This window comes from Sceloporus occidentalis, unplaced genomic scaffold (assembly GCF_023333645.1).
Source record: "Sceloporus occidentalis isolate IW3139 unplaced genomic scaffold, rSceOcc1.0.p SCAF_1, whole genome shotgun sequence".
In the NCBI taxonomy this organism is placed as follows: Eukaryota; Metazoa; Chordata; class Lepidosauria; order Squamata; family Phrynosomatidae; genus Sceloporus; species Sceloporus occidentalis.
Window position 1 is genome coordinate 282,404,271 of NW_028316981.1, and position 13,438 is coordinate 282,417,708.

Here is a 13,438-nt window from a genome sequence, read left to right on the forward strand (position 1 = left end):
ATAAGATCTCTCTGTATACATACATACATGCATATCTACAAAATCTCTCTACATAAATACATGCATACATATAAGATCTCTACATACATGCATGCATACATGCAAGATCTCTCTACACACATGCATGCATACAAGATCTCTCAACATACATACATACAAGATCTACATGCATATACGCATGCGTACATAGAAAATCTACATACATAAACACATGCAGGCATACAAGATCTTTCTATATACATACACACATAGAAGATCTCTCTACATACATACAAGATATCTCTACATACATACATATATGCTTGCATACAAGATCTCTCTACATACATGCATGCATACACACACACACATGCCCACACTCAATGTCTCTCTGACAGCCAGCACTGGGTAGTGGTTTGAGCTGTTGAACTAGAACTCTGGGGCCCAGCCATGAGAACCCACTGAGGGAGCACACACTCTCAGCTTCAGAGAGAGGATGGCCAGGGCATGCCCCTTCTGGAGGACCTTGCCCAGAGAAGCCCATGAGTCGGAGTCACAAACAGCAACAGCAGGAGCAGCAGCCAAAGAGAGGCTGGAGCCTCCTCCTCCTCCTCCTCCTTGTTGCAGAAGGGGGTGCCTGGGGTGCAGTGGAGGGGCCAAGAGAGAGAAGGCATGGGTCTCCCTTGGGTCCCTGGCTGGTTCCCCTGACTGGACCTCCTCCCCTCCCTCTCCCCCCTCCCCTTCCCTGGACATGCGCACAAACAGCCGGGGGCTTGCAGACTGACGTCAGTCTGTGCATAGCCTCCCAGGCCAAAATAGTCTGCTCCTCCTGCAGCTCCAAACTTGGCTGGAGGCCGGCGAGTGAGGAGCAGAGATTCAGAGAGAGAGAGAGAGACACACAGAGAGAGACCTCCAGCTCCTTTGCTTGCAACCCGCACTTTCTCTCCAGCCCCCTTCTCTCTCTCTCTCTCTTCTCCCCTCCTTTTACCTCCTTGCCTTGCCTTTCCCTCTGGTGATCCTCACATGATAAACTCTCCAGCGAAAGGGGCTGGCCAGGCAGGAAAAGAAAAGGAAAGGAAAAAGAAAGAAAGAAAGAAATCCACATTTCAAAGCAAGTCTCTCTCTCTCTCTTCCTCCCTTTCCCTTCTTTCTTGTCCTTCCACCCACTTTTTTTTTGCTGCTTGTCCAAAAAGCCACCAAGATGAGCTGATGGCATCCTTGTGCCTTTCCTAGGCAGCAGCCCCTTTCTCCAAGGCTTTCTCCCCACTTTTTTAGCATTTATTCTGCTCTAGAATATAACTCTGGCTTGGTTTGCCAAGAGAGAGAGAGAGAGAGAGAGAGAGAGAGAGAAGGGGGAAAGGGAAAAGAAACCAGGGAAAGAGGGAGGAATACAGGACATTTCTCCTGGGCTTTTGCTATTGTCTGAACCTCCCTTGGTAGCCAAGAGATTGAAGATGCAAACGGTAAGGAAAGACTTCCCCAACTCTCTCTTTCTTTCTTTCTTTCTTTCTGCCTGTAACCTTGATTTCTATTTGATTCGGGTTCCTTTTTCTTGCTTGCCTTCTCCCATAGAAATGGGGCAGGTTTCTCCTTCCTGAGAGGTGGGGTTTTGGAATGGTTTCACAGAAGAGAAACCTTTACTTTTTCCTATTTGGGGAGTTGGGGGGAGGCAGTGGGGATTTTTGCAGGGACTATTTTATAGTCTATTGGGTCTTTTTAAGGGGCTCCTGAGATTTGGAAAGCTTAACTTGTTGCGAAATCAAGGGCTTCCAAAAAAGAAAAATGATGCAAAAGGTTGTAGAGGTTGTGTGTGTGGTTTACATTGCCTTTGCTTCTGACATCGCAAGGCTGTCCTTTGGTGAGACAAGTGCATGCTTTTGGTGCCTTTTTAAATGGGAGAGATGGAGGAGAGGAGCTGGGATGGACTCCTAGGGCTGCCTCCACACTGCAGAAATGATCCCAAACCGGATTACTTCTGCAGTGTGGACGCAGCCTTAGACCCTGAAGTGGGTTCACTAGACTCCCTCACACTGCTGCATGCATCTCTGTCCAAAGGGAAGGAGGGCAGATGGGGAAAGTGGGGCCAAAAGTGTGGGTCCGGGGAGCAGCTGGCCAAAGGGGGGTGTCCCTTGCAACTCCCGGTCTCTCTGTGTCTTGCCTGCTTGCCTTTCATTGTGGTCCCAGGAGAGAGCGAGCGAGAGCAGAGGGAGCAGCCAGGGCGTCCGTCCCAGACTCCTGTTTTTATTTGGACTGCCTTTTCTGCGAGGCGCTTTGGGCCTCCTGCCAAGTGTCTGGGTCACACGCGTTTTATCCAAATAGATGGAGCGCTGCTGTCTGGAAATGGGCGGCTGCTGCTGCTGCTAAAGCTAAAGCTAAAGCTAAAGCTAAAGGAGGAGGTTCACTTTAGGATCTCTGCCCTCCGCTTGGAGATGGGGCAGGGAGGGCTTTGGGTCCTTAGGGGTCCCTCTCTAAAGTTGGGGGGGGGAAGAGAAATAATGTATATATGTATATGAAGAGAGAGAGAGAGTACCACCCCATTAGAGAAATAACTCGTAAGAATTCAGTGTATATATATATATATATATATATGTGTGTGTGTGTGTGTGTGTGTGTGTATCTCCCCTTTGAACACACAGAGAATATATATATATATATATATATATTCTCCCCTTATATACAGTATATTTATTGTGTCCTTGCAGAGAGAACTCTAAAGAGAGAGAGAGAGATTTTCCCTTAGAGAGAGAACTCTAAAGATGATTATATATATATATATATATATATCTCCCTAGAGAGAACTCTAAAATCTGTCTGTCTGTCTGTCTATCTATCTATCTATCTATCTATCTATCTATCTATCTAAAGATATGTTCCCCCTTAGAGAAAGAACTCTGAAGATATATATATATATATCCCTTAAAGAGAGAACACTAAAGATTTATATATAAAGAGAGAACTCTAAAGATATATATGTATATCTCCAAACCCCATTGAACATACACAGATATATATATCCCTCCTAGAGAGGGAACTCTCTCTCTCTCTCTCTCTCTCTCTCTCTCTCTATATATATATATATATAGGTAGGTTAAACATATATGTTTATGTGTGTGTATACACAAAAGGCTTTGGACCTATCTATCTTTAGAATTCTCTCCAAATTCCTTTGAACACAGCCAGATGTAGCTCTTCTCTCCCTTAGAGAGAGAACTGGAAAGATAATAAAGTGTTCTTTTGTGCTTGGATTTTGTGTAGGTGTAGGGGGATTTGGTTTGAAAGGTTTTGTTTTGTTGTTAAAAGAAAAAGTCTGGGCTTGCAGCACTAAAAAATGACAGCTGATCCCTTAGAAAGTTGGGGAGGGGGGAAGAGGAGAAAGGCAGCCCAAAGTTTCCCAGATAACGTTTGAGTTTTGCCCTCCTTCCCACCCAGATGGCAACTGATCTGATCTGGTGAAAGGCAGACAATTTTATTCATGTGTTGCTTAGGAAGGCTGCCATCCTCGGCATAGTAGGCATACTTCCTTGGCAGGAATCCCGCTCAAGTCAGTGGGACTTAACTTTCCAGGAAACATGCCGCAGGCTGCAGTGACCCTCTCCTTTTGTGTGTGACCTCTGGCCATATTATCTAAATCTGAAAAAGTTGGGGGGGGGTGAAAGAAGAAGGACTGAACCCCCCCAATTCCAAAACCCCCCAAATGTTGGAAGGTTTTTTAAAAAGTAATAATAAAGCTAGCGTACCCTTTCAATGAGTCTTTTGAATGAAGCTATCAGTGTCTGGGGAACACCCACTGGCTACCCTGCCCCCAAACAGACAGGTACAAATAACACAACATGTGTGGAGGAAGGAAGCGATGGAAAGGCCATTACTTGTGACTGATCCAGGTCTGATGTGGCCCCTTCCCTTTCCCCACCTCTCTCTGTCAATCTGGAACCAGAAACTAGATTTGCGTCTTAACCCAGAGGCGCAAGTGCAAAGGCAACCATGTGCATCCCAGTTTAACCCCAAGGCCTTTCTAAAGACCCACACCACAAACATTTACACACTACTAGAGCAGGGGTTCTCAAACTTTTTACCCTTGTTGTGACCCCCCCCATCTACACCCAGATGTTGGGCTCCCCCTGCTTGACCTAGTATATGAATAAATATATTTTGCTGTTACTGTCTGCCTCCAAGTCATTTTTTACTTATGGCAAACGTAAGGCAAAAACCTATTGTAGGGTTTTCTTGGCAGGTTTCTTCAGAGGGGGTTTGCCCTTGCCATCCTCTGAGGGTCAGAGCTGAGGCAGGAGCCCTGGTGGTGTAGTGGTCAAATGCCAGTATGGCAGCCACTCACAAACCACAACAAGGTTGTGAGTTCAATACCAGCCAGGAGCTCAGGGTCCACTCAGCCTTGCATCCTGCTGAGGTTGCTATAATGAGTACCCAGCTTGATGGGGGCAATTAGCTTACACATTGATGTTTATCACACTATACTCTTAAAATGCTACTATTCCACTTTGACTTCTCTAGCTGCCTCCTGTTGCATTCTGGGATTTGCAGTTTTAAGGAGGGGTATTCAGAATTCTCAGGCAGAGAAGTTCTCTGCCTGAGAATTCTAAATACCCCTCCTTAAAACTGCCAATCCTAGAATGCAACAGGAGGCAGCTAGAGGAGTCAAAGTGGAATAGTAGCACTTTAAGAGTATAGTGTGATAAACATCATAATAAACCGCTTAGGGAGTGCTTAAGTGTACTGAGTGTATAGAAATGTACTTGCTATTGCTGTTGGCTCAGGTCACCCTCTGGGTTTTTATGCATGTTTTAGCCGCCTTGAATTCCATTTTGGGAGAAATGGGGATATAATTCCCATAAATAAATAAATATTTTTAGCGTGCATTTCCATTCACAGATCATGTAGTTTCCATTCACAGATCATGTATATTCCTATTTTAACATCTTTCAGGGAAATAGCTCTCCTCCCTCAAGCAGAGGCTCTAAGCACCCTCTTTGCCTCCCTCTTCCCCTCCAGGACAGAAAAGATTTGGGAAGTAGAGGAGGAATAGGAATCAGAGCCTCTAAGCCTCAACCCCCCCCCCCCCCCCGGGGTTCCTGAACCACCATTTGAGAACCTCTGTACTAGAAGGTATCCTAAAAGCACCAGGTTCCATCTGACTTTGGAATCTAAGTAGGGCCAGTCATGGTTAGTACTTGAGTGGAAGACTGACTCCAGGTACTGTAGGCTATGTTTCAAAGGAAAAAATTGGCATGCTACCCCTGATTATTCCTTGCCTAAGAAAACCCTATGAAATTCCTGGGTCAACAGGCACTTTGAAGCAGGGCCATAGACAGGATTTTGGGAAGGGGGGGGTCCAGACTAAGTGCCACCATTATAATGGGGCTTGGGTGCGGCGACGTGGCAGCACGCACCATATTATCTAACAGAAGGGGGGGTCCGGACCCCAAGAACCCCCCCCCCCCTTGGCTACGTCCCTGTTTGAAGGCACCCCCATAAAGAATAGGGTGGGGAATAGGCCCGACAGGCAGCAAATTCTTTTGGCTTCTTGGCTGGTGACTCTCCCTTCTGCAATGGTTTCAGGGGAAATACCTGGTCGAGTCATTCTCCCCACCACCACCACCCCCCAATCCTGGGAAGAGGGCATTTGCTATGGTTTAAGGCCAGGCCATTTGTGAGCCACATGAGAGGCGAGTTATATCTCAGTAAATAGTGTGTATAAGGAGGGGGATAATGAGGAGGCTGGAAGATGAAGCTCGAGGGTCAGTGGGGGAAATGGCAGTGGGGAAACCAAGGGGTTCTGTTTCTCTGCTGCTTTTGGAGACAGCTTTTTGGAGACTGCTTTTGGTGTCATCCCGTAGGCTGGTGGTGCTGCTGGTGGTGACTGCCTTGCAGGCACTGCAGGATTGGCAGCTGGGAAAGAAGGAAGAGAAGCTGCTTGGAAGAGGGAGCACACTGGCAAAGGCTATTGCTTGTTGTTATTGTTGTGTGCCTTCAAGTCGTTTCCAACTTATGGTGACCCTAAGAAGAACCCATCATACGGTTTTCTTAGGAAGATTTGTTCAGAAGTAGTTTGCCATGCATTCCCCTGAGGTTGAGAGCAGCCCAAGGTCACCCAGTGGGTTTCATAGCCAAACTGGGAATTGAACCATGGTCTCTCGAGTTGTAGCCCAACACTTTGTTTCTACCTGCTTCCATGAAGACTTCAGGAGTAGAAAGCCCCATGGCCAGGCAGATTGGAAGGACCCTTAAAGCCTTTATTTGAGCCAGGTTCAGATTTTTAAAAAAATCTGTTCCCAAGACCTAGAAACTTCTGGTGAAATGAACAAAAAATGTCTCTGCGCATGTGCAGCATGCCCTCTTCTCACCTTGGAACATCCCTCTCCACTTTTCTCTCCCCCCCCCCCCCAATCAAGTTAAAGATTAAGAAGTAGTAATCGAAAGCCAGACTCACAATACCTTCCTTCATAAGGATTTACCACAAAATGTCAAGAAACAGAAGAATTGGGAGAGGGGGAAAGAAGAAAAAAGTAGGGCCTGATACTTTATACTAATTCTACACTTGCTGAGATAAATATAGGAGTCATGCAGACTTTAATTAGATTAGCTCTACTAAATACAATCTTGAAATAAAGGGCATGATGATGATCCAGCCATTGTTAACCATTTTTATATTAATGGTGACGCAGTGGTTAAATGCCTATACTGCAGCCACTCACTCACAAACCACAAGGTTGTGAGTTCAATCCCATCCAGGGGCCCATGGTTGACTCAGCTTGGCATCCTTCTGAGGTGACTAAAATTAATACCCAGGTTGTTGAGAGCAATTAGTTTACAGATTGTAAACTGCTTAGGGAGTGCTTAAGTGCACTGATAAGTGGTATAGCAATGTATTTGCTATTTCTATTATATATATTTTATGTAGCAATACTACTACAAGTAGTTTCTGGGGCCCAGAGCATGGCTGACAGGCTGGTTGGACTCTGTTTTTTCCCGTTTGAATAGACTCGACCAGCCAAGGGCTGCCAGCCACATCTTTCCACTGCAGCAGAAGGGATGCAGAGTACCACAACCCTCCCCTGCTGGCCTTTTCCACTTGATGGCTTCTAAAATAGCTATCCTCCTCAGAAGGAAACTGAGGTGAATGTCAGTGTAACTATATCATGTCCTCACCCCTGCTAATATATTTATAGCATTTTAATTGTAGCATATTGAAGGAGAAGAAAGGCAGGTTTGTGCTAGTCAGGAAAAGGCTGCTAAACCAATCACCTGCACCTCCACAGAGTTCCCCTGTGTACTATTTATTGCCTCTTTTCTTCACCTTGGTTTTACTGTTCCAGAGTGGCTTTTTCCATTAGGGGCATGGTGATTGGATTTACATATGTGTTAAATATTAATCCAAGGTGAACCTTTTTTTAATACACGTCCTTTTTCTAAATATTGACCATTTTTCTCAGAGCAGGCAAAAATACAATGTGACACTCAGCTCCTCACTACACATGGTTGAGCATAAGATTAATTTGGAGGTTCCCAAGGATCCATGTCCCCTTCCTTTATCACAGATCTGGGTAAGATATCACCTGCAGGCTGCATCCAGGCTTTCATAGCTATTTGTGTGCTCTCACCAGGTATGTCTCCCAGGTGCCCCTATAGCAAAATTCATTATATAATGTAATGTTGATGGTGGGCAGAACCAGCAAAAGTGCCAATCCTCTTACTATTGCCACACTTTCTCTTCTCTTCTCATCTTGCCTCCCCCCCCCCAACTACAAAATGTAGTGGTGTTACTTGTAGCCTCCTTAGTGTTGTGCCCCCCCTCCACCTTGTTTTACTTATCACTCCACTTCTGAAAAACTGTAAGAGACATGGTTGCCTGCCTTTATATGGCCTTATGGTGCAGGAGGATGCTCTGTTGCTTGTCATAAAGCTACTTATATCTTGCACAGCCTCATTGAGGAAGGACAAGTGAGGTGAAGAGGAATTGACCATGGCCTCTGCCTGGATGTGGAAAATTTTTCTGATAGTGCTGCTTCAGCATTTTAGTGAGCAAGTGACCCTTTTGTGATGCTACAGCCATGGTGGCATTTTATTGTCTTCCAAATGTCGCTGGAGTGCAGCTGCCAGCAGTCTTCACCATTGACTGTGCTTGCTAGGTCTACAAGGAGCCCAGAAACATCCAGAGGGCTGTACATTTCCGTCTGCCTAGCATCACATTTTCTGGCCACTTTACAAGGCTGCAGTCCTTGACACCAATTTAGCCCATAGTGTCCGAGAGCTATAAGAACATTTTCTCATCCCTTTTAGAGGCAGGTGTGCTGAGCTGTCCAGATCTCTGCTGCTTGTTTTTTGTAGGATGCAATGAAGGCTGCCACAGTGCAAGCCTCTTTTTGCTGCAATAGCTACCAAAAGGATAAGGTTTGTAAGCCTCATGGATGTATCTACAGAATGCCAAGTGGGACATGCTTTGTGCTGTGTTTTATTTGTATGCATGTGAGTCACTTAAATTGCTTTGGGGTTCAGTTCACAGTTCACTTACTCTGGTACAGACCCATATACTTGAATATAAATACTCTGGAATAAATGAGTTGTGAGTGGCATTTTCTCTTACACTGGATATAGTTCAAAAAAGAACTATTTGAGGTATCGCAAACCTTTCTTCTTTATATTGTTTAGTTTATAAAAATATTCAAACAGAGAACCAGTTAAAATCAGGCAAAATGTACATAAAAAACGAAAAAGACGTAAAATGTAGTTATACATTGGAAGAATAAGGAACAGCTATCTAAAAACAAAGTTCATTAACTTCTGGAATGCTTTTACTAGTGCATATACATGTTTTAATCTATACAGTTATGTCTGTCTATGTACACGTACAAATACTTGTTCAATAAAAAGTAAATTAGGCATGCTGATATAGGTCTGCTGATACAAGAATTACTGAATACAGTTCTGTGGTTCCATTTATGAAGAGAGCCAGACTGCATAGTAATTTAAAAGTCCCTGTTGGTATTAAAATGTATGAATGAAAACACCGATAAATCAAATTAAGCCCAACACCTGCAAATTTGACTTAGCCAAAATTATGCCACCTGCTTGCAAAATAATATCCTTTTGGCCAGAAATGTCTGTGCCTCACAGATGGACAGGTCTTATTTTATATAGAATTAGAACTTGTGTGAGGTACAGACTGTAGCATAGCTTTTAATGATAGCATTCAGTGTGTGTGTTTAGTTTAGGGAATGGTAGTCATAGCTCCAAACTCCTGTTTAAAACAGGGGGAAACTATTGCTCTAATGTAAAGACTATTTACCATATATACTCAAGTATATGTCGACCTCATATATAAGTCGAGGTCAGGTTTTGGGGCCAAAATTATGCACCCTGCTAAAACCTGTGCATAAGTTGAGGATAAAACTTAGGAGGCAGAGCGGCTGCAAAAGATGCTTGATGGGTGCATGCATGCTCTTTTTCCTCCTCCTCAACTCAGCTGTGCCCATGGATGAGAGCCGGGCTGAAGGGGAGGTTTGAGGGTTGAATTTCCAGCCTTCTTCCTCCTCAGCCTGGCTGTCCCCCTGGAAGATAGCTGGGCCTAAGGAGAGGTTTGAGGGGCAAAATTCCACCCTTTCCCCTCCTCCTCAGCTCGGCTGTGTCCATGGGCTGAAGGGGAGATTTGAGGGGTGAATTTCCACCCTTCCTCCTCCTCCTCCGCCCAGCTGTGTCCATGGAGGACAGCTGGGCTGAAGCGGATGGTTGAGGGGCGAAATTCCACCTTTCTTTTTCCTCCTCAGCTCGGCTGTCCCCTGTTAACCCATCAATAAGTCTACCCTGTGTTTTTTGGCTCAAGTTTTGTGCACAAATTTCTTGACATATAGTCGAGTATATGTGGTAGGTATACTGAATTTTGGACCATGGCTTAAGTTATGAAATCATAAAGCTGGAAGTAATCATAAGGTAATCATCTCATCCAGCCCCCTGCCATGGAGAAGTGTAAAACTAAAGTACTTCTGAGAGAGGGCCATCCAACAGTTGTATAAAGACCCCCCCCCCCCCCACACACAATATACTCTCTGTGAAAGTGTATTCCACTGTTGAATCTCTTTTCTTGTAATGTGTATTCATTCGTATGTGTTCTAATCTTTTGAACATTAGAAAATTACTACTCTACTCCATCTTCTACATGACATTTCTTCAGATATTTAAAGATGGTTATCATGTTACCTATAAGTCTTTTCTCCAAGGTAAACATACCTAGCTCTCTAAGCCATTCATGTAGCCAGCCAGATGTAGTTGGACTAACTCCTAGTAGTTTTCACAATTAACTATGTTGGCTAGGCTTCATGGAATCCATTGTTTAATAACTGATGGAAATCTGCATAATTTTCACTCCTAGTTTAAGACTGTTGAAGATTAATGTGTTTCACACTTAAAACAATTCTGCAAAGTGAGTGTGGTGTAGCAGCTTTTTAATTAACAAAACACTGGATGAGAATAAAAGTGGAACAAATATGCTGGACTGAAAAACTAGCAATACTAAAATTTTACCGTAAGGGGTTTTCAAATAGAGATGACAGTTACAAGCTCAGTAGATGAAGTTGATTTTTGCCAACATAGTGCAACTAGTATCAGTCTAACATTTTCCAATTTAAGTGAGTTGTGAACCAGCAGCTTCTTATCTTAGTACAGACAAAGCTGCTGCCCATAATCTACAGCAAGTTTCTTCAGCCTGGTGGCTTTAGATCTGTTGGAATACGCTTTCCATTGTCTCCAGCTGTTCTGGCTTCAAGACACATTGGCTTTTGTGCCTTTCCAGGCAGCTAAACTCACATCTGAACCATATTTTCATGTAAATTGCATCTTGAACTTTATTCATAACAACACTTGAACAGTAGCTGTTAAACTCAGGAAATCAAACACCTCACTGTAGAAGAAGGGTGAACAGAAGGATGAGCAGATTGTGATAAAAGACATGATATGGATGAGATGAGAAGACATTATAAGAACACACCTTCTAAGCTGCGATCCAGAATGGCTGCAGAGGACCATGCCAGAGGGAAGTTCTGTTCAAGGTCCCAAGAATCCTGCACTAGTCTAGAACAAGATTAACTAGGAACAGCCAATAAAAGAAAAACAGACTTAGGGCTCCAAAACTTTTTTAATTTGGGGAGATGGCAACCAACTAGCAGACAAGTTGTGAGGCTTTTTAGAGACGCATGGTGTGTTTTTTATTCTACACTTGCTGATTAGATACCTTAGCTTTATTTAATGAGCTATGTAAACATATCAACAGTCACATTCTATTCAGTATTGTTAAAATTAGTATTATGGTCATACATACATATTAATGATAGTAATAATTATTCGAGTATACTAACTGAAGCAGTTACAATAGGACCATCATGAAGGCCATAACAAAGTAACTAATGTAACTAAGTATAACATTAAAATATTTAGAAAGGCAAGATACAGTATACCTATTAAATGACTAGAAAGATGGCTATAAAGTCTCCTAACATATCTTCCCCTCCAGTACGACTACTTAAGAACAAAAATAATAACAGCAAAAACATATAGTAAATGTCAGAATTCAAAGACATAGCCATGTTACTCTGGAAAATCAGTATGCAAAGGGGACTTGCAACACCTTTGAGACTAACTGAAATATAGAAATTGGTATCATGAGTTTTTGTAGATTTGAAGCCTACTTCTTCCAAATCCATCTGAGGTAGTGGTCTCAATTCTACAAAACCTCATGCTACCAACTTCTGTCTTTTAATTAGTCTCAAAGGTGCTGCAAGATCCCTTTGCATACATAGTAAACATGTTTGCCACAATATCTAACATTGCATCCCCTCTAGAACTGTGTCAAAATTTTGTGTTTAGGCTACAAATGTTGCATTTGTAAATGTTGTAGTCACTTGAGTACAAGAGAATACAGGTGGATTGTCATGTCCATTGGGAAGGATCTCTCCTTTAGGTAAATCGTTTTCATGCTTGGAGTGATGGTCAAAAATTAGGAGCATTTGGTATGTAACACTCCATAACTAGTATTAATCTTTGCCATATGTTTAAAGGTGATTTGACAATGTTGGGTTTTTATGTTAATTATGAAGCCACATGCTTTCTTTCAGTATATTATTATTCTGATAGTATGGCATCTGGGGGTTCTGGCTCTAAACAGTAGCAACCTGCCACCTCCCAAATGGTATTCTCCTCACATTGCTTTCAGTGAAGCTTTCCCCACATAAGCATGTGTGTTCTTGATTCTGTGCTTGATTTCTCATAGGATTTTTGGTTTATTCACCTCCTCCATATGTCTAGGAGGACTCAGCTATAGTAATATCTTTTTCATTGTGTTAATGTCAGTTAACCTATACAGTGGACCCTTGATATCCCCTGTGGATACCAAAAACCTTGGATGCTCATTAAGTACAGTGTAAAATGGTATCCCTTATATAAAACGGCAAAATCAACATTTGCTTTTTGGAATTTATATTAAAAAAAAATATTTTAAAGCTGTGGATGGTAGAATCTGTGGACAGGCAGAACTGACTGTGTTTTTGTCTGTTGAAGATATTATCGCTTGGCACCGGAGTGAAATGAAACAACCAAAACATCACAGGACCACAAGAGCACTGACTTGATTGTGTAAATAATGGGGAAGTGTTCTCCTCCCATATTGGATGAAGGCAATGGGAAGGTTTCAGGTTGCCAAAATCTGGCTACAGGTCCTGTGATGATATGGTTTTCTACATACTTATGCCTTTCAAATAACTAACCCCCCCTTCCCCCATACTGCTGGATCAGCTGTTGGGTAAAACAGTGGTTACAATCTGGAAAAATGCACAGCATAATCAAAAGCAAACCTTTTGTCAATAGGAAGTGGCAAGTTTTATACTGGAAAAAACAGTTTACAACACTTTGGTGCAGCACTATATAAAATGCATTGCAGATGCAAACATACTTGGTTATAATGTAGCCACCATGCCACCATCTCACTTAGGTCAAATTAAAATACAGTATATGTTTAAATATATGTTTAAAATTGTGTTGTGAAGAGGTTATAGTTGTTCTCATGTGGTGGCCTCAAAAGTTCTGGAAAGTTGCTGTGATGTGTGTGACAGAAGCTCACCAGTTTTGCATGAGAGATACAGCAGTAAGATAAAACTAATATTAAAATTAAGTAAGTTAAAATTAATTCCACCCTGAGACTCCAGTTTAGACTATCAAGGTTCAAACCTTTATACTTTTCACCTTGTCTATAGCATTGCTGGAAAATGTTAGAGATCAGGGTGGATGTATAAAACTGAGTCAACTCTCATGTGTGCATGTGTTATATAATAGTCTATAATTCCTGCTCTCTTGAGAGTCTACATTATGGTCTGCAAATATCACACATAATTGTAGTTTATCACTGCTAATGCCACATAGTTCTAGTGTTGATAGAGTGTAGTTCTGATCCTGTATGTGG

The 13,438-nt window shown here is 42.7% G+C and overlaps 1 protein-coding gene across 1 annotated transcript in view; it reads left to right on the forward strand.

The window, feature by feature from the left end:
* Positions 1 to 769: 769 nt before the first annotated feature.
* ADAMTS6 (ADAM metallopeptidase with thrombospondin type 1 motif 6) overlaps positions 770 to 13,438 on the forward strand; it is a 174,954-nt gene continuing 162,285 nt past the window's right edge. Inside the window, exon 1 of the mRNA XM_089495161.1 lies at positions 770 to 1,442. The gene's annotated coding sequence lies outside the window, so the exon portion shown is untranslated. The remainder of the gene's footprint in view (positions 1,443 to 13,438) is intronic.